At 50.7% G+C, this 23,378-nt stretch overlaps 1 protein-coding gene across 3 annotated transcripts in view; it reads right to left on the bottom strand.

Annotated features, from left to right (window-relative positions):
* The window catches only part of ELFN1 (extracellular leucine rich repeat and fibronectin type III domain containing 1), a 102,025-nt gene that overhangs the window by 19,276 nt on the left and 59,371 nt on the right, over nucleotides 1-23,378 (bottom strand). Inside the window, exon 1 of one of the 3 annotated variants that reach the window (XM_005523000.2) lies at nucleotides 1,163-1,274. The exons of the other annotated variants lie outside the window; for them this stretch is intronic. The gene's annotated coding sequence lies outside the window, so the exon portion shown is untranslated. Of the gene's footprint in view, nucleotides 1-1,162; nucleotides 1,275-23,378 lie in introns of those variants that run through there. 3 annotated transcript variants of the gene reach the window in all.

The raw sequence follows: 23,378 nt of genomic DNA, 5'->3' as shown, positions 1-23,378 counted from the left end.
CAGTGCTGCCCCGTCTCTGGGGCTCTTCTACATGGCATAAACGATTTAAATACTCATTGGAGACTGACTCCTTGGCTGGGTGGTGGAAGCACTTCTCCTGGGATCATCTGCAGTCCTTGCACTGAGTCCCTTTAGGTTTGAGCCCCAGGAACCAGCCCTCAGCTTTCTGCTAGGGCATCCTTCTGAACACAAACCTCCTGTTCCCAAGGAAGAAAGTCAAGCCATGGGAAAAGGCTCAGCTCACTTTAAAAACAGCACCTGAGGGATGGAGACAGGCTTTTCAACGCTCTGTTGGCTGCAGAAAATTGAAAATCTCATATTTTTTGCATAAAATGCTGATTAACCAGTGCTAAACACAAGCATGTCTTAGACAGTAAAAGGACATCCGCAAAAGAGATAAAACACTAGAAATTATGAGGTAATGGGAGTTAGTGGCTGAAAGGATCATCAATAAAGCTTCTTCAGCATGGACAGAATCACGTATCACACAGTCCAGTCAAAAGCCTGACCAAAAGTGTGCTTTGAATTCATGAACACACCAAAATCAAGACCTGCAAGAGGCTGACAAACACAATAGAGCACAACATTCACTTGAGATGCTTCATTCCTGCCTTTTGCTATTCACCTCAAAACCTCATGGGAAACACCAAGCCCACAAGCAACAGCTCCCCAGAAAAAGGTCTACGAATTATTGCGGGTCACAGGCTGAACACAAAGTATCCGTGTCGCTTCAAGAGGCAGACAGAGCCCTGGGATATATGAGCTGCAGTGTGGCCTAGGAGTCTCACAAAATCGTCTTTCTTATCTGTTCAGGGCTGGTGAGGTCTACACTGGAGTAGATTTTGGTGTTGGCAGCTAGTATCAGAAAGGAGGTGGCGCTGCTTGAGGCAGCACAGAGCAAACGGGATGATCAGAGGTCTGTGAGACATGACCTACAAAGAAAGATTGAAAGAACTGGGTTATTTTGCCTAAAAGAGATGATGGAAGAAGAGATGTGATAACAGTTTCCAAGTGCTTAAAAGGCTGCTTCTAAGGGGAAGAGAATAATCTGTTCTTTATGTCCATGGTGGACAGGACAAGAAATAATCAGCTTAAATTACAGCAGGAGAAATCAGGTTAGACTTGGGGACAAAAAAGGCTCGTGGAGCAAGGCAGTGGTTACCTGGGAGGTGGAGGGGCTCTGTCACTACAAACACAAATGTTGTTTGGGGACAGGCTGGCAAACATCCATGGGGAGAGGGGGCTGTCCTGGGGCAGGGCTGCACCCTCTCTGTGCCCCTGTGGTGCCTTCAACACGAGTCTGGAGCTCCTGGATTGTCCAAAGTGAGATCATCCTGCAGCAATCACTTCAGCTGGCTGGACAAATCCCGGATATTCTGGTTTGTGAGAAGATTCAAGATAGCAAAACTTGATTTGGTAGCAGACTGGGGGCACAAGTCAACGTTTTGGGTTATTTTTCTTGCAGTAAAGAAATACTTCAAAATTGATTTTCCTTTTCCCTCTCATCTCTTTCAGTCACTCGATTGTAACACAAACGAAGCGGAGCATCCCAGCCATGCCACACAGTCAAGCTGAAATGACACCATCCAAATGAAACCTGTTTGATAATGTTCTTGCTGGAAACAACAATGAAACCAATCTCTCTCCTCCAGACAATCGGGTGGGGTTGAATCACCACTTCTGAGTGCACAGACTTGCCTGGAGATGTTTTTCAGCCAGCTCACAGGATTGCTGCTACCAGAGAGACAAAAAGAAAACAAAAACAAGGGAAGGGCCCCTTCCAACCCAGCTGTGCCCCCACTGTGGCAGTGGCCAGGATGGGGGATCCAGCACGGTGCCCAAGAGCAGCTCCATCTACTTCCACTCAGCAGCACCTCCACTGTGCTGCTGAGCATGCACCTTGGGGCTACTGATTAAGAGATTGTGTTCTCCCGAGGAATTAGTATTACCCCTGGGTTCCAAGAGCAATTCTTTATTTTAAAAACCTGCCTCCTAATTCATTTTATATTTACCCATAGAATCTTGGCCAGGGTTTGTGAGAGTTGCACGTTTTTGGAAAGGCCAAGTTTTAAATGGAGCTGACTCAGCAGAGGCTAGCTTGATTGAAACAGTGCCTGCTTGAGTCTGTTCCATTCCTGGGCAAGACTGGAATCAAAGCAGCAGAAAATGGACTCTTCCCAGCTTTGTTTTCTCCACAGGCTCTTGGCTGTGTGCAGCAAATGTTGTTGCTGACCCACAGGGCTGGGACTGAAGTGGAGGAGAGCAGAAGAGAGCTGGCAGAATCCCTGTTGTATATCCCATATTCTATTGATTTGAAGTTTAACACAGTTGAGATGAGAACCAAATAAAAAGAAGAAAAAGGAAGAAGTAATGAAAAAAATTAAAACCCTGTAAGCAATTAATTTTCAGCGTCACTGCCCAGCATCAGTCTCAAGGGGGGGGACTGGGGATGCAACTAATACTTAGATTATTAAAATATCTCTCCAGTTCCCCCCAGGATGCTCTGGTATAGGCAAGCTCTGCCATGGGGAATATGGTGCCAGTTCTTTTCCACACTACAACAGCAGCAAACTGGGACTTGGAGTCATTTTAACACAGCCCATGGAGCCAAGCCTGCTTCTGCCTTCCTTTCCCCATGCTGTGAATCCCTAGTTGTGCCTGTGGCTGACTTCTGGACACAGTGGCAGCACACCTTGCTTGTTGATGTTCGTGGGGCAGTGCTGTCCCAAGCAGGTTTTTCTTGGGACATGAGTGTCTCCTCCACAGCCTGGCCTTTTTCTCAGGTTCTCCTCACTTAAGAGCTGGAGCTGGAAAGAGAAGATGGATTACGGAGGATGGCCAAGCTGCCATGCCAATGTAGCACTGGGAACTGCAGCTGGATCCTGTCCCAGGTGAACCAAGATTCCTTCAAGGAAAAACTCATTTTAGGCTCAAGAGAAAAATATGAAAGTGCTGAAAGTCGACCATCTTCTCAAACCTTGGAGAGTGCCTGTCTTCTCAGTCCTCGCTGTTATGAGGTGCCTGAGTGACAGCCAGGCTATGAAATACAGCCAAGGGTTTTTGAATTGACAGCTCATTCCATGGACAAGCAAAGCCTGAAAGACAGTCCAGAGCTGCTTAGCAAGAGCAGGCTAATAGCTAAGCAGAGGCTTAATGAGAGCACCAGCATCTCCTAACTCCAGCTTCATTCAGAAAGCCAAGAATAGGGAAGTTGTCACTTAGTGTCCAATGGACGTAAAGAATGTGCCAGTGAGGTGCCCAGAAAGAATAATACCATAAATTGGCAAAGTGGCAGCTGCATTCATCAGCTCAAACAAGAGCTGGTCATCCATAAAATCCAGCAGGCTCAAAGACCAGTTCTTCAACTCTAATATTATTTCTACCTTTAGAGTGTGGGTGGAAATACAGCTGAAATTTGCCAGCAGCCCCAAAAGATGTGTCATTCCTTCTGAAAGTCAGGTGATGACTGACTGAAATGCTGGATGGTGATCCAGGCTATGAAATGCCATTAATTTATTACAGCAAGTGCTGAGAATCGTCAGGGGATTCAAAACTCAACCCCCAGGTCCTCTGGAGAAGGCAGCGAGCGTGTGCCCGGGACATGCATCGGGAGCGATGATCAGTGGCCTGCTGAAGCTGAGCACACAGCACTGGGGCAGCGATTTGGAGACACCTCCAGCAGAAGCTGCAATGTGCCTGCTGAGCTTGTGCTGCAGGGACAACACACAGGACCTTGCTGTCCCCTGCTCGGTGACAGCGTTTGTCTCCACACGAGCTCAAAGCCGCAAGGCAGCCTGCCAGCTGACACCTTCCCCGGGGAGCTGGGAAGGAGGGTGAGAAACGTGCTGCAAGTCCCCAGCAGCTCATGCCCACTCCTGTCTGCTTGCAAGAGCCCCCCTGAGCCGCCTGTCACCGCGATGGGGCTCGCCACCGCCGTGACAAGCCCGGGGGAGTGAGCGCAGTGTTATCTGCTGTGCTTGCCAGGCAGTGATTTGTGCAGGGAGATAACTTCCCTCCAGCATCCAGCATCGCATCCTGCCTTCCCCTGGGCAAAGGGCTGCGACTCCTGCTGCCACTTTTGATATCCTTCCCCGGGGGAATTGCTGGGTGCAGGCGGTGGTTAGCTCGCCCCAGGATGGGTCACAGTGCTGGGAGTGGAACAGAGTGCCTGGTGAGGACTTTCTGGGGTTTTTTCCCTTTGCAGGGAAATTTATGGGTGATTTGAAACCCCTGGGCCACCAAGAGTTGTGCAGTGCTATCCGTGCAACAGCTAATGAAGATCATTCAAACCATAAAGATTTTAAGTCAAGGGTTTGATGTTAATTATGGACCAAAACATTTAATAGCCCGTTTCACTTCCACAAGGCACTTTTTTAATTAAAAAATGATATATTGCACAATAGTGGGGGGGGAAAAGGAGAGAAATAATTGAAGATTGTTTTATTCCAGAACAACCTGAGGCAGGGAAGGCAATAAAGAGACGATGTGCTGGGGAGTGTGATGGCAGCACCACAAGCCACGAACTGGTGGCAGAGGAAGCCAGGAAGGGAGCAGTCTGATCACACTGGGAGAAGGTGCCCAGGGAAAGGGTGAACAGCCAGAGGCAGGTAAGTGGAAATCCAGGTCAGTCTTTTGGCCACCACATTGGCCTGCCCTTACCTGTTGAATCTTTAGTTTGTGCTGCTGAAGGCTTGGTTTCAAATCCCTCTTTTTGACTCTGTCAGCTATCTCTCAAGAAAAACAGCTAAACCCCCAGGGTGGAAATTAGTGTGGAATAAGTCAGGGATGAAGAAAATCTGACATGTCTGGCTCTGACGTTACTCTGGTTTTCATTCAATATTTAAAGATGGGTTTGAGCAGGGGTTGGCCTGAGAAGCATTCAAACATTCTGTGCAAAGGAAAGGTCTTCAGCAGAGCAAACCAACACTTCCCCTGCCTGGGCAGTGCCCATCAGCTGCTGGTGCACAGGGCAAGGGGGCAGCAGGAGGGAGCAGCTCCAGGTGGGAGGCTGGTATTGGACTAACTCAAGGAAGGAGAAAGAGAAGTGGGATGGAAATGTGGCCTGGGGCTGATTTGGAAAACTTAGTGTGACTGCTTAAAACTGGAAGTAGCAGGAGTATGACGCCAAAGTCCCTGGCCATGGATGAACTCAAGTCCTCCTGTGTCTCCAGCTCTGAGCCTTGCTGTTGTTCTCTTCCTTCAACTCTACAAGGGGAATAATATTATTCCCTCCTCACAGGGTTTTGAGATGCTCAGTTACTATGGTGATGGGGCCATAAAAGTACCAAAGATAGCAAGAACAATAATAATATCAGACATGGTAGGAGCCAAATAATTGCATTTAGGGCACACACACAACACAAAAGGGAGAGCCATCTCCATTCACCACGCTCTCAAACCCCAAAGACAAAACTTTTGTTGTACCAATGGGCTGTCAGCCTGTTTAAAGGGCTAATTCCCAATTCCTGAAATATCCACTCAATGCCAGGGGTGGTCACCAATGACTGCAGCCCCAGGACTGGTCTTGCCTCTCCACTCCTCCAGCCAGGGAGAAGGGGGAGCAGCAGGGCTGGACAGCCTTTGCCAGTGGAGAAACCAAATGTTCTTCACACCACCTCTGTAGCACAAAGTCCCCACAGGTGTTTGGCCACTGCACTGTGTGACCAGCTAAGCATTCTTTGCCCAGAGTGTCCAGTGTGCCCAGCACAATGCCACTGACAGCTTGTTCCTTTGCTGAGCACAGTGCCTGCCTCATTATTTTTTTTTAATTTATGGGGCTTTAATTGAAAAAATTGTGTAACATCTGTGGCTGCTTCATAACACCTGTGTGCGACAAGGCAGATTTTCAGCAGTGACTGTCACAGCATTCTCATCTGGGCAATGCTGAGTCAGTGTTGTGTGGCCTCCTCTGAACTGCTCAGGCAAGAATGATCCTTGGAGGGCGCATAATTAATTGTGATGGAAAACAAGGTGCCCAGGAAAAAATATGAAAGACATCCCTTTAAAAGGGGAAAGCTTGGGATGAGCAGGTGGTGAGTTTGCAATGGTTCACCTGAACAAATGCTGCTGGCACTCGAATGGAGAGCTGGGCTGCCAACCCAGCTCTGGTGTTACGGTAAGAGGAAATGGCAGAGGGGATTTGGCCTTTCCACCAGCATTTTGGGCAGTGTCTTCACCCCAGTTCTTGCTGGGCACCCACCTTGTGGTTGCCCCCAGCTCTAGCCCAGGAGCTGCCTGCTCCCTGAGCGGGGCAGGGGCAAGGCTGGAGCTCCTCTTGCAGCAGTGCCTTACTGCCCTGGGAATTGCTGAGCCCAAGGGGGCTGCTGGCAGCAGGAATACAAACTGCCCTTCTGCCATTTACACAGCCACTGTGGGGACCTGCCCTGCTCATTCCTGCTCTGACAAACAGCTGCACATTTGCAGCATCCCAGATATGGCTGGGAAATGTCACCACCCGTGCTGAGGCACGAGGAGCTGCCCCAGCCCTGGCCCTGCCAGCTGTGGACAGTGAACCCAGAAGGCAGCAGACACCCCCAGATGGCTGAAAGCCCAGAATCCTTCTCCTTCATCTTTAGGTCTGGAGGCCCAGCACCGCCCAGGTAGTTTTTATCATGAGTAAAGGGATCCTGAAGCTCACTGCTGGTGTTGCCACCCAAATCCTCATGATTTTGACAGCCTTGAGTGCTGCCTACTAAAAGCTGCCTCCTTGCAGCATCTCCCAGGGCTTGCTGTGCAGGTGCTAGCTGTAGCAGTTTGGCTGTTCAGGAAGCACAGAGCAGCCTGGGAGGCTCACAGGTGCCTCTTACATTTCTACATGCTCGTGACAAAGCTGCTTGGTGGCAGGAGTGAGCGAGGAGCAGCAGGGACACAGCTCCGGCTGCGCACAGGCTGAGGTTTCTTCCTTGCAGGAGCCTCTCTGTACAAAGCTGGAGGAGGTTTTATCCACTACTCACAGCTCTGGGAAGCTCAGGCTGCCCTGAAATCCCTCTTCCCTCTGTGACTTGGTAAATAAATAAAACTCTGTTCCCTGCTGAGCTCGGTAATGGCAACAGGGCTGCCAGGGCAGCAGACAACCAGGGCTGGCAGGTAGAAAGCAGGGGCCAGCTGAGAAGTTTGGGCAGGGAATAAAGGAGCAGCAGTGCACACATTTCTGTGTCCTGCCCCTTGTCACTGCAGCTTTGTAACAGCCCCATGTAACAGGGGCTTTTTGAGCAGATTCCCCCTGGCACATCCTGGGAGCAGCCCCTCTGCTCTCCCTTTCAGCACAGCAACAGCACCACACACCCTCCTCCCTCACGTGTTTGGGCTAAGAATTCCCCTCATCTCTCAGAGCACGTTAAAAAAATCAATGTAATTACACAGCAAACATTAATTATGATCAGAAAATGCAACTGAGAGGGATTGATCTGGAGGAGGGTGGCAGCTAGCCACCAAATTACTAAACACCAAATCAGTGGGGTTGGCCCAGACAGCAAAGCATCCATCGTGACACGTGGCTTGACCATCCCAGTCTGTAGTTTCTTTTACTGGCTCTTCCAATTTGTGGCATAAGGCAAACTGAGAAGTGGATAAATGTGTTTGTAGGTATATCTAGGTGCCCCTGGTATGGCTGCTAAGAGGACATGAGACAAGAGAAAACAAATTGCTTGTCTCAACCTGGTAATCCCAAGGACATGGCTAATCCTGCTTGGGGTGAAACTTCATCTCTGCTATGGAGGTGCCCTCCATGCAGATGCTTCCTCAGTTGTTGAGGCTCTCCTGGGGACAGGACTCCCACACACCCCCTTTACAGCCTGCACAGGCTCTCAGCCAACCTTGTCCTTAGGAAGCTTTTCCTGAGCATCAAACCCAAGACCTCTTGGCTGCAGTTTAAGCCTATTACAGCTTGTCCAACCCTTGACCAATTGATCAGCATCATTTTTATAACTGCTTTTTTCCGCACTGATGAATGTTACACATCCTGCCTCCAGTTGTCTCAGTCCTGGAGCACAAACCAACTCTCTCAGTCCATCTTCCTTGGGGCATGTTTTCAAAACTCTGTGAACTCACTCAATTTGTCTGAATCTTTCTTAGAGTTGTGATGCCAAAGCCTGGAGATATATGTCTCCAGCTGATGCATCGCTAGCACTAAATAGAGCCAAATAAATTACCTCACTGCCTTCTATCTGAAACTATTAATACATCTGTGGGCAAGATGTGCCTTTGCTCTCCCTTTCTCAAGCACCAGGTTATTGTCTGCTGCTCATTTTGAGGGCTACTCCGTTGCTGGAGCCACTCTCCTGCTGGCTTTCCAGTCCTTCCCCATCTTATATCTGCGATTTTGATATTGCCTTCCTAAGTGCAACACTTTGCACTTGACTTTATTGAATTTCAGTGTATTGATTTCAGGCCATTTCTCCAATTTATCAAGATCATTTTGCTCTGAGGAATCTGGCAGCAGCTTGTCTTATATCTGCTCTGTTGACAAAAGGTCTTCAGACCTCAGGGCTATCAAGCCAGAGCTTTGCATTAGTCCTGAAAATAGTCAGAAAGCACCACATGGGAGGCATGGGGACAGTGGCAGGTGGCAGTGGCAGGCTGGCTCTCACAGAAACAGCCCCACGCTGCCCTCTCAGCCAGGCAAGGAGCAGAAGAAAGAGGAGGAGACAGAAAGAGCAAGATGGAAATGCTAATGGGTCCGAAGGGTGAGAGCAGGGATACCTGCTGAGAGATGCTGGGACCCTGCTGCAGCCCTGGGGACAACCCTGGAGCAGGAGGATGGAGGGGAGATGAGCACTGGGATTTAATGGTCCCTCTTTCCTTTCAGGTCAGGGTGTGATGAGCTGCCCAGCTCCCACCTGAGGGCTCGCCAGCAGACCGGGAGAAGCCCTGCAGCATCAGGCATTAATGGAACTATTTGGGGACAGAAAAACTGGAGTAAGATGGAGACAGAAGTCCACCTTGGTGTGCACAAACCAGGTCAGATGGCTTTATTGTTGCTGCTACTACTATTATTATTATTATTATTATTATTATTATTATTATTACCCAGAGGCTGGAGTGCTCCACTCTTTCAGGCAGAGCCTTTGGAAGCTGCTGCTTGTCCTGGGGTGGAAGGAGCAGCTCCCAACCCTTCTGCTTGGGCACAGTGCAGGAGCACAAGGCTTTGGACAAACATTATGGATATACAACACTATCCACCTTCCCACCACACTCTCCTCCCTCTGCTTCTCCCACCAGCTTGCCAACAGCCCTTGCCTCTGCCTCCTCCTCCTGCCCCTCAGGAGGGCTGCAGTTCAGCCAACAATTACCCACATACTGGGAGGAATTTCCTAGAAAACTTTGCAGAAAAGCGCCTCCTGCGGAGCTGCTTCCTGCTAAGTCCCCGTTCTCCCGTGGAGGGCAGGTGAAACAGCTGCTGGCACAGCGGGAAGGCTGGGAAAGCATCGGGAGAGAGCTGCCAACAACCCTGGGGAGGCGTAATGGAGGGGCTGGAACAGCTTGGGAGAGGGCACTGGAAATGGTTGCCTTGGGAAAAGGCTGGCAAGCCTCGACTGGGAAAAGGATAGCAAGGAAGAGATAGCAGAGCTCCTCTGGGCACTGAGGTCACGAGGAGAGAAGAGGAGCAAGGTTTGGGTGAAGCCCTGGCAGCTGCAGGAGCTCACCTTGGCTCTTGCCATGGTAATGATGCACACACAGACATGTGATAAGCCCTACTCTGCACACACTTTAAAAATCTAAGTAGCTTATGAATAAGTAATAATCCCTTATTCCCAGAGCCATAATCTATATTTAATTAAGAAAATAACTAAACGGTGGCAGTAAAAGGGGCTGTGTGGGGAAACGGAGAGAGGAACACTGTCAGATAAGCTGCAGTAAGAAAGGGAACAGCAGCCTCAGCATGGCAGCGGAGGCAGAGCTGTGGCCTCCAGCTTGGCTGCAAACACAGGGTAACCTGGCCTTCAGAGCACCTGTCTGCAGCAAAGTCTGCCCCAAGAAGCCTCTTGGGCCAGCAGATTCACTGCAGTTGGCCAAGAGGGACTCAGACACTCAGCTGCAAGCGTGACATTTCCTGCTGTTCAGCGATGCTGGGCTGTGCACGGAGAGCAAGGCACAGAGCAGCCCCACATCCTGTGCAGAGACACTCAACAAACACCTTCAACACTGCCTCAACAAAACTCTCTTACAGAGTGTCTGTGCTCAGTGCCCAGTGTCTCCTAATGTCTGGCACTGGCAAATCCAAGCAAGCCCTGCAGCTGAGTAGCACACGGGGCTGGCGAGCTGTTAGCCTGGAAGGGCCATGCCAGCCCAACGCTGGGCCAGCGCCCAGAGCTTGTAGAGATGATCATATAATGTCTGCAGGAGTTTGTCAGCCCAGGCCAGAGCCCACAGCAGTGCTCTGCTGGATCCCTTGATGCACCCCTGGGACCAATATCCTCCTCAGTATCACCCCAGCACCTGTGGGCATTGGCTGCTTTTCAGGGGTCCCTGCCAACTTGGAGCCAGTGCCAGGCCAAGGCTGGAGCTTGGCTTTTCCCCTGGTCTCTGTGCTGGGGATGGTGCTGATGTGAACGCTGATCACCCCTGCTCTGGATAAGAGAGGAAAAGATGGACAGCAGTGTGGCCAAAGTCGGTCCAAATACTCAGCACTATGTCCAGAGCCCTTCCAACCCCACCAAAACCAGGCACATCCCCAGACCTTTCCCTCCTGGCACATTTCACCAGCTCCCCAAAGCATTGGTGCAGCTTTGCTCTGTTAACGATGTTTTGCTTATCATTCCACCCATGGGGGCTGCAGGTGACAGATACCCCTCTGCTTCCTTGGACTGTAGTAGTGAAAATGACAGCATGTTTTAAAGGCTGGGTTAAAGAGAAGAAAAAAAACCTCAGTCCACATACTATACATTATAAATAGACCGTCTGGTTTTTAAATTGAAAACCAGCAATAATCACTGCTAAGAGCCTGCTGTACAAAACCAGCCTTATTACCACTGGGACAAATTCATATTTACCAAAAGCACACAAGTATTTTTTTAAGCTGCTCTTGAGCTCCCTAAGTTGCTAATGTCTTGCTGCTGAGGTCCCTGGGAGTGGTGACACAGCCACAGCAGGGACGCGTGGGCAGTGCAAGGTGGGGACAATCCTTTCAGCTGTGGGCAAGAGAGAGGAAGGTGATTTGGAGCAGGCTCAGCTATGCCAGGCTGCAAAGAGAGATGCCATCAGTTTTTTTAGCTGCACTCTTTTCCTCTAGCTGCTGTTTCATGGCAGAGAGAGAGGAGATCTGAAGAAACGTGGGTGGAGAAACCTGGGTATGCCTGGGTGGGGATGAGGGGCAGGCATGGGACAGGCTGCATTTCAAGGGGCACAGCCATTCTGGCAAAACTGTCTTTCCATTGCTTTAAGGAACAGAGGAAAGCACAACTTTAGAGGACATGGTGTGCACAGAGCCCCCCAGCAGAGAGTGGACAGCTGTCTTTGGGAAGGCATTGCTGAGAGGTGAAGGAATGGTCCAGGGCAGCTGCAGGGATTTCTTGGATTTGGATTGTCAAGGGGGATAACAGAGATAACTACCTCACTTTCCCATCACAGCTGTCACACTGCTGATAGCAAGGTCAGGACATGGGCAATAAATGCACTGAGGGAAGTGCAGGGATGGGATCCCCAAATCTGCCTGTCCTGCACTTCTTTACCAGAACAAGTGACCAGGGCAGGGAGATGGGCCTGCAGAAACTTCCATGGGGAGCAGGGTGCATCTCAGTGGGATGAAGGGCACTGCTGCCAGGCCTCAGGGCTGTCCTGAGGGTGCAGAGCAGGCTGAGTTCTCATACAGCACAGACACAAGAAAGGAAAATTAAAGCAGCCCCATGCCAAGGTCCTGAGATCCTCCTTTCCTCTCTTCCCAGGACAAAGTACAGTGAGATCACTAGAAGCTGCCTGCTAAATCTGATCTGTCCTGCACTTTGGGAACAGCAAGGTACCACAGAAGTCATCAACAAGCTGCAAGGGTGGCTGCCAACCCAGAGCCAGAAGCGTGGCTTGAGCAGGTGGAGGGCTGGAGCTGGTGGAGGTAACACTTTCCTCTGGGTTTTGGTCCCTGAATGAGAGGGCTGGACAGCATTAGCTATCACTGATCTGGAGCCAGCATCTGAATGACTGCAGAAGAAGCTCACCCTCGCTGGAGCCCTGCCTGGGCACGGTTTCAGGCGCAGCTGCCAGCAGGCTCATGCAGTTGGCCTGTCCTGTGTAATGCTCAGCACAAGTGATGTTGGACTGGCAGCGCTCCACAGCCCTGGCCACAGCAGCAGCTACCCTGAGCAGAGCCCTGGAGCAGCCACACCCTGGGAGATGGGGCTCAGTGGATCTTCTTTCTGCTGACTGGCCACAAGGCACAGACTTGTAAGGCTGATCTAGCAAGTGATGCCGACTGCTCCGCGTTGCAAATTGTCTCTGAGTGCAGCATGCAGGTTCAAATGTTACAGAGAAAAAAGAAAGGTGGAGCCTTGGAAGGTGGAGGAGAAAGGAACAATTTAATAATGAATATATTATGTAGACATGTCATGCCTCTTGCCGGCTGGCATGGATTAATATCCATAAATCAAAGAGGAAGGAACTGTTTTTAATGCTGGAGATGGCTGCTGGTGCTCAGAAAATTGCTAAGGGGGCATTAATGAGGAGAGACATCTGGGAATGGCTCCAGGTGCATTGGCTGCATGCACAGGAAATGCTGCAGTACTGCTGTCAGCTAAAAATTATTCCTGTGCTCCGGACACGTGTGGTCCATGAGGACAATGGCTTGGGAACCACAGGTCCACATGTGGAGGTGTTGGTCAAACTTAGCAGGAAGGTGGACAATCTCTTGGTTCTCTGCTCCACAAGGCAGCTCCTTCCCTTCTCTTTCACACCAGGAACTTGGGCCACATCCTTTGGCTTTGCTCAACGGGAAGGTTCACACAGTCTGAGTGATGGGACAGTCTCAGCCTGTGGAAGCCAGGAGCCAAAACTGAAGTGAGATGTTCCATGACATCCATCCTGCCTCTGTTGGGCATGCAGCCACCAGAGACAGGAGGCAGGGACAGTGTCACCTCAGCCACCACCACTGCCATGACACAGAGGATGGGGAGGAGCACCTCTTCCTGCTGTTCTGTGAAGCATTGGATCAAGCAGAGATCAGGATCACCCTCTGGGGCTAGAAGGAGCCCTCTGTTGTGAAAGAAGGAGCTCTGAGGTTACATGGAAGGGACAGAGGGCAGAGGCTCAAAGCATGGAGCATCTCTCTGCAGTGTTTCTGAAGCCCACCCTGAGGGTGGCTGCAGTTACTGGGAAACTGCAATTACTCTGATGAACAAGCACAAGCCCTCATGCATCGATCAGGGATAACCTCCTTGGGATCTTTCCCGTCCAGCAGCACAAGGCCCCTCCCAGGACTTCAGAGGAGTGTTAAACCCAGGGGTGGTGGCACAGTGAGACCTTTCACATCACCAGGAGGGCTCTGTGTGGTGGGGGCTGCTAGCTGGAAAAGGGGAGGGGGTCCCTTTTTCTGTCAGTGTTTTTTCCTAAGGGGAGGACATTGAGTGCCAGGATTTTTTTTTAATTACATTTTCTGTGTGCTTTAAAAACCCCTGAAATCTTCACTCTTTAAGAGACTCTGCTCCTCTCCACCTGCCCTGTAATCTGGCAGGGGCTGCCTCTCATGCCTGCTCTCTCTGCCCTTCCCAGGACCAGCTCCTTCCACTTGCACTGACCCACTTTAGGCGTCACACTGGCAGTGCAGCAGGGGAAGAGGCTGGATTCACAGAGCACATTTGCAGAGCCAGGGAGCCAGCCAGAGCTGGGTGAGCAGGAACAGGCTCTCCGGGAGAGAGAGACACCCACGGCCGCGTGCACGCGGAGAGGCGAGAAACCTGCCGGGGAGGAGAAGCCTGGGAGCAAAGGATGCTAAGAAAACATGTGTTCACAGTATGAATGGATTAGAGGGGGAAAGGGGAAAGAAAAGAAGGCAGGAAGGAGGTGAGCTAGGGAAGGGCATGACAGAGAGGGGCACAGAGCAGTGGAAGGGAAGCTCACCAGCCAGGCAAAGCCCTGCACAGCACAGCTGCTACTTGTCAGGTTGCACTGCAAGGGAAAGGTGTGATGTGGGAGAAAGCTTGGTCCCAGCACGGGGGGAATCTGCCACCCCAGAGGGCTAGAGCAGGATGGGGGGTAGGGAAGTTGCTGGCTTGGAGGATCTTGAGGGCTGCTGGGACTGAGCTGCAGAGAGCAAAAGGAGGGATGGAGTAATCTGGAGATGCCTCAGCATTTCAGGGCTTATTTGAAATGGACACTCGGCTCCTTCAAGGTTCACCTGATGTGATGAAGCAGTCCCAACTTCTGACAGCAGAGAAGGAGCAGCTGCTGTCCCAGCGTCCCGGCAGAGGGGTGGAAACCCCAAGTATGAGATGCAGAGAGCTGCTACAAGCAAATGCATGTGGCAACATCAGAAATCCATGCTGGGGCCGAGCTCACAGGCAGACAAGCTTAGCCCTCGGAGAGCAGGGAATTGCTATCTGTCTGCGTCTCCCTCTGTTTTCCCTGATTTTATTGTGTTTTGTTTAATTGAATCACACACACACATGCACATAAAGCCCCAGCTCGTGGTGTAAAGTCTGTAAGGAAATGAGCAGCAAATTAACGTTCCAGGAGGAGCGATGCTGAGCAAACACATGACACTCGGCACGAGCTGCGAGCGGGAGAGAGGCGGCAGGAGGAGACAGGAGAAACTGGTACAGAGGGAAGAGGGAACTGCAAAAAGGATTTTCCTAAGGGAAATGGAGCCCAAAGAAATCAGAACAAGGGAAGGAGGAAAACCTGAGAGGAGAAGTAAAAGGACAGCACAGATGATGCTGGTGGTTCCTGTGGTCACTGTGCCCAAACTCTCACTGCTCCCTGTGTGGAGCAGTTCAGAGCACAGGGAGAGAAAGCTCACACAGTTTGTGGCCAGGGGATGGCTGGGCTCAAGGGACATGGCTCAAACTCCATCACTGCTCCACGGCTCTCCTGCCCAAATATGAGCAAAACACTCCTCTGGACCCAGTATCCAATTCCACCAGGGCCACCATCATGACCAAATCAGCCTCTCTCCTCTGGCTTGGCAATCACATCCCTCCTTCAGCTCTCAGCTCAGCCAGGACCCCCACTCCCCTTCCTCTTCTCCCATCTGGTGTGCCTGCAGATGCTCAGCCTCAGGAAAACACTGGGAGGGGTGCAGATGTGGGGTGAGACCGTGATATGCTGGGGCATGTGCTCCAGCACTTCCCAGGCTCCTCATCCCCACAGAGCTGCACCCCAGTGGCACCATCCAAACCCTGGATGACCTGTGCAACCCTCAGCAGCCTGTGAGTGCAGTGCAGAGGGCAGGGACACAGGGGGGAAGGAGCATCCCCAGGACAGAGGCTGTCTGTGTGGACAGGCAGCTCTCTTGCCCCTCCTCACCTCCCTGCTCACGAGGGGCTGGGAGGCAGCACAGCACTGATCAGCCACTCCACAAGATGAGGTGCTCTTCAGTACTGGAGAAGTGCAGGGTTAAAGGATTCTGATTATCCTGCCCAGGCTCGCTGTGACAGGCCTCACATGTGTTCAGTCACATCCAGATATGAAGCCACTCTGGAAACCGAGACATTTATTCAAAGGAGCAGCAGCATTGCACACACATCTGCCTGTGTAAAGGAGAACTTCAAAAGGGCTGACAGTCACAGAGCCCAGCAGTAACCTTTGGCTAATTAGCTGTCTTGATTTTCTTGCAGTTTATTTTTATACTTCTTGGGCTCTGAAATGCATTTACTGTAATGTCAGAAAGGCCATGGTAAATATAAAGCTTTCTAGCAATAAGTATATCCACCCCACTGAGCTTTTGGGACTGACAGCTCCAGCTTGGTGTGGGCCAGGTGGAGTTACAATGCTTTGGTGAGGTTTTTGTCTTGCACAGGATTTACTGAGACTGTGCTGGTGGAAATTATAAAGGTACCTGGGGCAAAGCAGGTATGGGCATGGAGCACAATGAGCACAGAGCAGAGGGCACTGTAATGGTGCTTTCCTGAGGTCAAATCACAAATGAGCAGAAAAGACAGAGGGGTGAGGAAGTCTGCAGGATGCAAAGCCATGAGCCAGCTCGCCAAGGAGAGGTGAGGTCAAGAAAAGCAGGCGACCAGAAGGGTGGGAGTGATAGTGAACCTGCAGAAACAAGCAGGTGGGACCCCATTCTAAGCATTAAGGGGATCAATGGGAGCTGCACTGCTCAGGGAGCCTGTAGAAGCCACAGAGCCTTCCTGCTCCTGGACAGAGGAGAAAAAATCCTGGAAAGATGCCTTGGTTAGACCTCAGTCAACAAGGGATTTTAAGTCCCATTGGGGTGGGAGATAACAGTGCCTACTGAAGCAGGTCACCCCACCCCAGCTGTGCCTGAAGTGCTCTGTGCTCCATGTGCACAGTGCCACAGACACCCTGTGACCCTTGTCAGAGGCCTTGTGGCCCTCATTGAGACCTGGCAGCCCAGGACTTCCCTAACAAAGTCAACCCCTCCATTCCTGGCTGACACCCCCTCCATCCCAGCAGCTCCTGCACTCCCCAGACTCTGCATGTCAGCACTGCTGAGTTCCACCTGGCCAGGCTGTTGGGGTGAGGGTGTGCACAGCCTGAGATCCCCCTGCTTCTCTCTGCAGGGACATGCAGCCCACTCTTGCAGGCTCCTGCCCTGGGGCTGGGCACAGATGTGGGGACAGGCTGAGCCACACGTGGAGGAAACACAAAGGGTAAGGAAACAGCTTCATTCTGGCTGCACTGTGATCTCCAGCACAACAAACCACTCAACGTGGGGCTCTCCCTGCACTGTGCACAGAGAAGATCAGTGGAAAGAAAACAGGAGAGACCAATGCATTAATGATCAGAAATGAAGCAATGCTCCTCTGCCCCCAGATCTAGCAAGGAGAGTCCCTGCAGATGGGTGACAGGCACCCAGGACTTCAAACAGCCTCTCCCCCTTGGCTGCTGCTCCTCCTGCCTGGCTGGGTGTCAGTCTCAGGACTGCCCTGTGTACCAGCTGGGAGAACTGAGCACCAATTAAAAACCAGGCTCTTGTATCCTTTGAACTGCAGAGAAACAAAACCCGTGAATTCAAACTTTGCCTTTTTTTCTCCTAAATGATGTCAGGAGTGGAGGATACAGAATAGTGCTGAGTGCAATTGCTGTTGAAAGCTGCTGGCTGTTTCAGGGTGCTTCTTGAACTCCACCAGCGCAGCTGTGCTGGAGTTGGTAACTGAAAATCTTGAATTTTAAGGGTCAAATCATTACAGACTCATTCAGGGAAGTTAATAGGAAGTTTACCTTTGTCTCAGCTATATAAAATCAACAAGAAATTCCCAACTGATCATAGTAATACACAGCTCCATCTCCAATCCCAAGTATCCCCTCCTACAAGTCAAACTCATATTTTCATTTTTAAACCCATTCTTATACTTAAAGCCTGTGCCACCTGATCAGAACCAAAATGTCTCAGATGGCTGGGCTGGATTTTGGGACTGACTTCAGCCAGCACTCAAATCTGAGTCTTCCTTAGTTCTGCTGAGGTTCAAGTGTTTGAGGACTGAGCAGAACAGGAGAGACATGCAGCACCAAGCCCTCACCCCTATCAGCCCTTTTATTGCCCATTTACCTCGGGCAGATGTGTGTGACGCCTGTGTAATCCCAGCCCTCTGGCATGGCACAGTGCAGGGATCTTTTAAAGGAGTCGGTACCATTCAGGCAGGGAGGGTCCTGAGCTCATGGGTCATGCACAGATACCTGCATATACATTATTAATGCCCTCCACATGACAGCTGCTGGCTGTGTCTACAGACTCTCTCCACTGATGCCTCTCTCTGAGTCACGGCTGCGTAAAGCTCCTTGACAGACCTGGAGGATGAGAGATGTGGTAAAATCCCAAACATGAGTATGGCATCAAAGGTTCTGTGGTTATCAGAGCACAAATAACATCTCCCACACAATTTCAGGGGCAGGAGTAGTGCAAGGGCTGTCTAACCACCCCCCTGGGGCACAGGGTGTATACCTGGGGGCACAGTGTGTCAGAGTGTCCGAGATGCCCCACAGGGGTGCAATGAGGTGGTCTGTCCAGGCTGCTGCCAGAGGAGCTGGGGAGATCAGCACGGAGCTGGTGGGTGGACTGGAGTGGGATTTCTCCCGTATGGAGAGCTCAGCAGTCCTCCACACATGCCTGGCTGTGTCAGTCACTCTTGGTTTAGCTGACATGCAGGAGAGCCTCATGTGAGACTTTCAGAGGATGCTGCACACTAATGGTGGGAGATTGCCCCACGTGCCTTCACATATGGGCAGAGCCCGAGGCACTGTGCAGTGCAAAATGAAGAAGGATGGCTGGGGCAGTCTCTCCTCTCCCAATGACCTTTCTCTTTTCAGTACCATCTTTCCTATTCTCCCCAGGCTTTTCACCTGCTCTGAAGCTGCTGCTGCCTCAGCCACCCAAGATGAGTGAAGGATGAGCATCCTGATGGACACAGCAGCCACTTCCAGCAGCAGGTACCCTGCACTGCCATGGGAATTAATTTACAGACACTATTCCAACCAATCCGTGAGCCAGGGCAGGAGGTTTTCCACCCATATTTTGCTGGAGCTCTGCTCTGGGGGATAACTGTGGCCCTGAAGAATCAGCACTGGGCTCCAAGGCAGGGGGACCTGCAAAAGACCCCACTCTGGGAACAAATAGACAAGAAGTAAGACATCATTGTTTCCATAATGGGTTTACTAGCAGAGAGCTCTGCTCTTTCTAACTCCATCTCTCTGCAGAGTCAGTGACTCCTCCACCATGTATTACATTTTATTCTGTAAGTGAAAAGCAATTTCCATTGAGGGTAGGGACAGTGAAGCACAAAGAGGAGAATAATATCTCATCTTTCTTTAATCCCCACCATCCCAAAGGATCCTGGTGCCGTTTGCTTTACTTTCTATATGTATGCACAGTTAATTAGCATTACCACAGAACTGCAGGTATTCTCAGACTTAGTAGAGGGAATATCTTGTAATAGAAGGGTAAGCAAATTGTTTCTGCTGTTTCCATTACAGCCAACTTTGATTATCCAGGGTAATGGGATAACAGGGACAAAGCAAAAATATGGATAACATGAGACCTATGCAAATTAAGCTGGGGGAAAAAAAAGTGATGCTGAGAGTAATGGAGGATGGAAAGGTCAGTGATACTGATTAAGGAACATGGAAATTCCTGCCTTAACACTGCCTTAAGCCCACAAATCCATACACAATGGTACCTGGGCACAGTAGTTACGGAGCAAATCTATAGGGTCTGTCACTGTGAGAGGGAAGCAGAGACATCCCCTGCACAGCAAAGCCAAGCTGCAGCAGAGGGAGGCGAATTGCATTAATGCTGAGCATTTCAAAGCCTCTGTGTGAGGGATTTGTCATTAAAATGAATAAGATTCGGGCACTCAACCCACCTCCTCCCTACATAAGCAGGAAGAAGCCCAATTTAAAGGTCAGCGTCTTAATGGTTTTCGCTGCGTATATACCAGGATAATTCCTCTCCAAACAGAAATCCAGCACCTCCTTGGTGAGCCACAGCCACTGTTTGAAGGAGCACAAGGGCATCCACAGCTGAGAGGTACAGGAGTACAGACAGGTAGAGCTATGTTAAAAGAGGGTGGGAAGAGGAACTTCATCTCCTTGCAATACAGCCCAAGATGAGGAAAAGGAGCACTGGAACTCCTCTGTAGTCCCTCATCTCAGCAAAGATTGGATTCACTCCACTCTGTCAAAGGGGATGTTCAAATCCTTGGCACCAATATCGTGGAGGCAGCTCTGAAAAATCTCTGGTGGTGGGTGGATAAAAAGGGCACCAGTGGAGATGAGACAGAAAGAAGAGGGGAGGAATCTTAGAGGAAGAAGAACCTTCTTAATAGGTTTTATTGATTTAACCCAAAGAGAGAACAGTAAGGGGAAATATATGCCATTTAAATGTAAACCAGCAGTAAAAATAATCATTAGAGTCATAATCTCAATCTGTTAGCATTTTATGCAGAAAAGATCTTAATGGGAAATATTTTCTGAGTAAACTATTTGGATTTACTTAGTATGAAGGAGCCTTTTAAATACAACTCAACCATTATCATGGACCTTTTCGCAGGGGTTGTTGTCAGTAATCAGTTTTTGCAAGTGCCTGATGATTTCACAGCCCCTCTAGAGCCTGACTTGGAGAATCTGCTGGCCCACCCCAGTTGGGATCTCCTGTCCATATCCCTGTGGATGTTCCTGTTTCCATACTGGAAACACCTGTGGATTTCAATGGCTGCTGGAAACCATCACTCTCCACCCAAATGGTGATGTGACTGTGACTGGCCAAGAAGGCTGCATCACTTGCTCAGATCATGTGAGCTTTAATTGAGGAAAACTAACTTCAGAGCAAGTTTCCAGGCCCTGCATATTCCAGAAGAAGTGAGAAGCACATGACCATCTCTTGTAAAAGAAGAGGAAAATGAGGGGTTTTCCCTTTGTGGAGGAGCTGCAGGGCTGGCAGTGAAGATGCAGGGCAGGAGGCCCTTTCCTGGAGCAGGAGGGGAGATTGGATGTTCCCCCCCGTATCTCAGGAGGAGCTTTTCTGGTCAGTGTCTTGTCCCCAGGATCAGTCCCCGTGGGGACACGGTGCTGCCCACGTGCAGGTGCTCAGGGGAGGTCACTGTCCCTGTGGCTCCCACGCCATGTGCATCTCAGCCACAAAGAAAGGGATAAATAAATACCCTCTTCTGCCTGAGGACACCTTTTAATCTTCTTGCTAGATTTTCATACACTAGTCCTGACTCCCTGCTGGGCCAGGCATGATCTCATTCAGCATCCCATGCACAGAGGTGGCTAAACCAAGGCTGCTGTTTTATGCCACGCACTGGTAGGGGCTAGGAACGCTCTCACTGATGGCAATGGGAATTCTCACCACCCTGCAGCAGCCCAGAGGGGATAATATCCCATGGAGGAAGACATTTGGACCAGCATCCCCAGTGCTGGGAAGCTCACCAGCCCCTTGCAGAGCTGCTGGTGGCAGGACATTTGTGGGCAGCAGGTGCCAGAGCAGCAGCTCTCCAGGGGCCAGGCAACAGCCAGGGTTCCACACCAGCAGCTGCCACTGGCAGAAGCCACTGCAGCTCCTGGAGTGGGTCTGGCCCCGTGTCCACAGCCTGGGGAGCTGGTCTGGCCCCTGATGCCCTGCTCATCACCAGATCTCCAAACTCACAGTGGCCCTCACGCTGAGTGGGTAATTCAGGCTCACGAGGGGGTTATTAAAATCCATTCAAGGCTAATGTCAGCCAGCTCGGTGTTAATGTCAGTGGCTGAGAGGCACAGCAGGAGTGGGTGGAGAAGGACTTTGATTTCCCCACTCTAATTTCCAAGCGGGATGGGCTTGGCAGGCAGTGATGGGGAATGGGGAGGGGTGGAGGGTGCGGTGCCACATGTCACACAGCAGACAGGTGGGACTCGCAGTTTAATCCCGGCAGCCAAACATTTCACTCCGTGTTTTGCCTGACAGCATCTCTCCCTGGCTGGCCATTCCAGAGGCATGTTATCTGCCAGGATCCCAGCAGGTGAGTCTGCCTGAGCAATCAGCTCTGCACAGAGGCTGGGAAGGGGCTGTTGGTGTCGCTCTGTGTGGGACTCCATCCATTTCAGGTGGATTGGGCATCACACCCAGGCACATCTCCATCCACTGCCCAACTTCTGCACTGACCCGCAGCCCCAAACCTGCTGGGGTTGAAAGCAGGGCTGGAGTTTGCTCACGTTGGTCAGGTGAGTCCAAGCCACAAACCTGGATTTTGAAAAAAATCCGGGTAATTTCAGGATGTGGCTAGCATCATGCAGGCTAAGATAAGTGTAATCGCAGCTCCGGGCTGTAAGCCGATTCCTTGCATATGACAGGAAGGAATTAGCCCTGTCTCTCCATCCTGGGCCTCCCAGCAGTGTTTGCACACATGGGCACACACCTGGCAGGGGACTGAGCCACCAGGACACGTGTGGCCCAATGCTTGCCAGGGACAGGGCGACAAGGATCCTGTGCAGGCAGTGCACGAGTGCCCCGGACAGAAAAAAGAGCACGGACAGCAGAGGAAATCTGCTCCAGCCATCATCCACAGGGCAGGAATTGTCCTCTCCGCTCCTTGCACTGGCGCTGGGAAGCCCCAGGTCTCCTTCCCAGGAGGTCCTGCCCTGGTTCTCCCCTGGGTTCAGCATCTGTTTGCAGCGGGGATTCCTCCACGTTGGCTGAGAAATGCACTGCAGTGCATTAATAGCTCATCCTGTCTGGAAGCTGTTCCTCGTGTGTAAATACAATGTGTAGAACAGTGGCCTCGTTTCGCACTATAGGAGCGCACCAGACGCAGCTAAAGGTACTGAGGATAGCTTAAATGATCCAAATTCAACCTTTGGTTATGTAGGCTGAATATTTCAGTGAGTTTTTAGGTTAGAAGGTGCTGTAAATGGAGCCTGACCTCCTAGACAGTGCATTTTATCCAGGGATTTAAATCAAGTCTGACCATTAAGCTTCATCCTTCTGACAGACAAAAATTAGTCTGGTTCATAAGCAAGGGAACAGCTGCTGAAGGCAGACTGGTCACAAGCCACGAGATCAAAGTGTTGAACAACATCTCTGAAGGGCAGCAGGTCCTGTCTGATGGCCACAAACCAGATTATTTTGCTCTAGCTTGTCTGATTTGTGAAATGAGGGTAACAAGAAGTTCTGGGGTCAAAGCCAGTGTTCAAAAGCAATATTTGGTGATCCTGTTTTCACCTAGAAAATAGCTGCTCTTCAAAAATCAACAGTATTGGAGAAAAGTGAAACTCCAGTGGTTGCCAGCAATCGGCCAGATGGGTCAGTGAGGTGGTTTAGGGTGGCAGGATGATCGAGATATGTGGCACTAACAGGCCCACGTCCCATCCTGTGTCCCTGGGGAGAGGACAGGGGTGTGGGAAGGAGCTGCATCTCCCTGCAGCTGGCATCTTGTGCCACGTGGCAGGGTACCAAGCAGCTGAGAGCAGGAGATGATTTCTTTTGCCAGTTTTCTAATTTATCTAATGAGCAAGAAAATAAATCAAGCTGACAGTCACCCAGGTGGTTTTGAGCCTCAGCTCCTCACAGTCCCTTGTTCTCCCAGCCCATTTTATAACAGGGTTACAATCTGAGGACACAGCACTAACTCCTGCTATAACCTTTTCTTTACCAGCGTCACTTAGCAGATGGAGTCATTTAGATGTGCTCACGTTTAAATGAGTGGCTTGCCCTGAAAGGGACAGAGCTGGGGCTGCTGGCAAGGTTTTCAGGATCGTTAGCCTAGAAAATGCTTAGCAGGGGAAGCAGTTGGCAG

Source organism: Pseudopodoces humilis, chromosome 18, assembly GCF_049639895.1.
Source record: "Pseudopodoces humilis isolate 2021_Gansu_Grassland_sample_001 chromosome 18, ASM4963989v1, whole genome shotgun sequence".
NCBI lineage: Eukaryota > Metazoa > Chordata > Aves > Passeriformes > Paridae > Pseudopodoces > Pseudopodoces humilis.
Note: the sequence above shows the minus strand (reverse complement) of the source record. Positions and strands in the feature narration are given on the sequence as shown.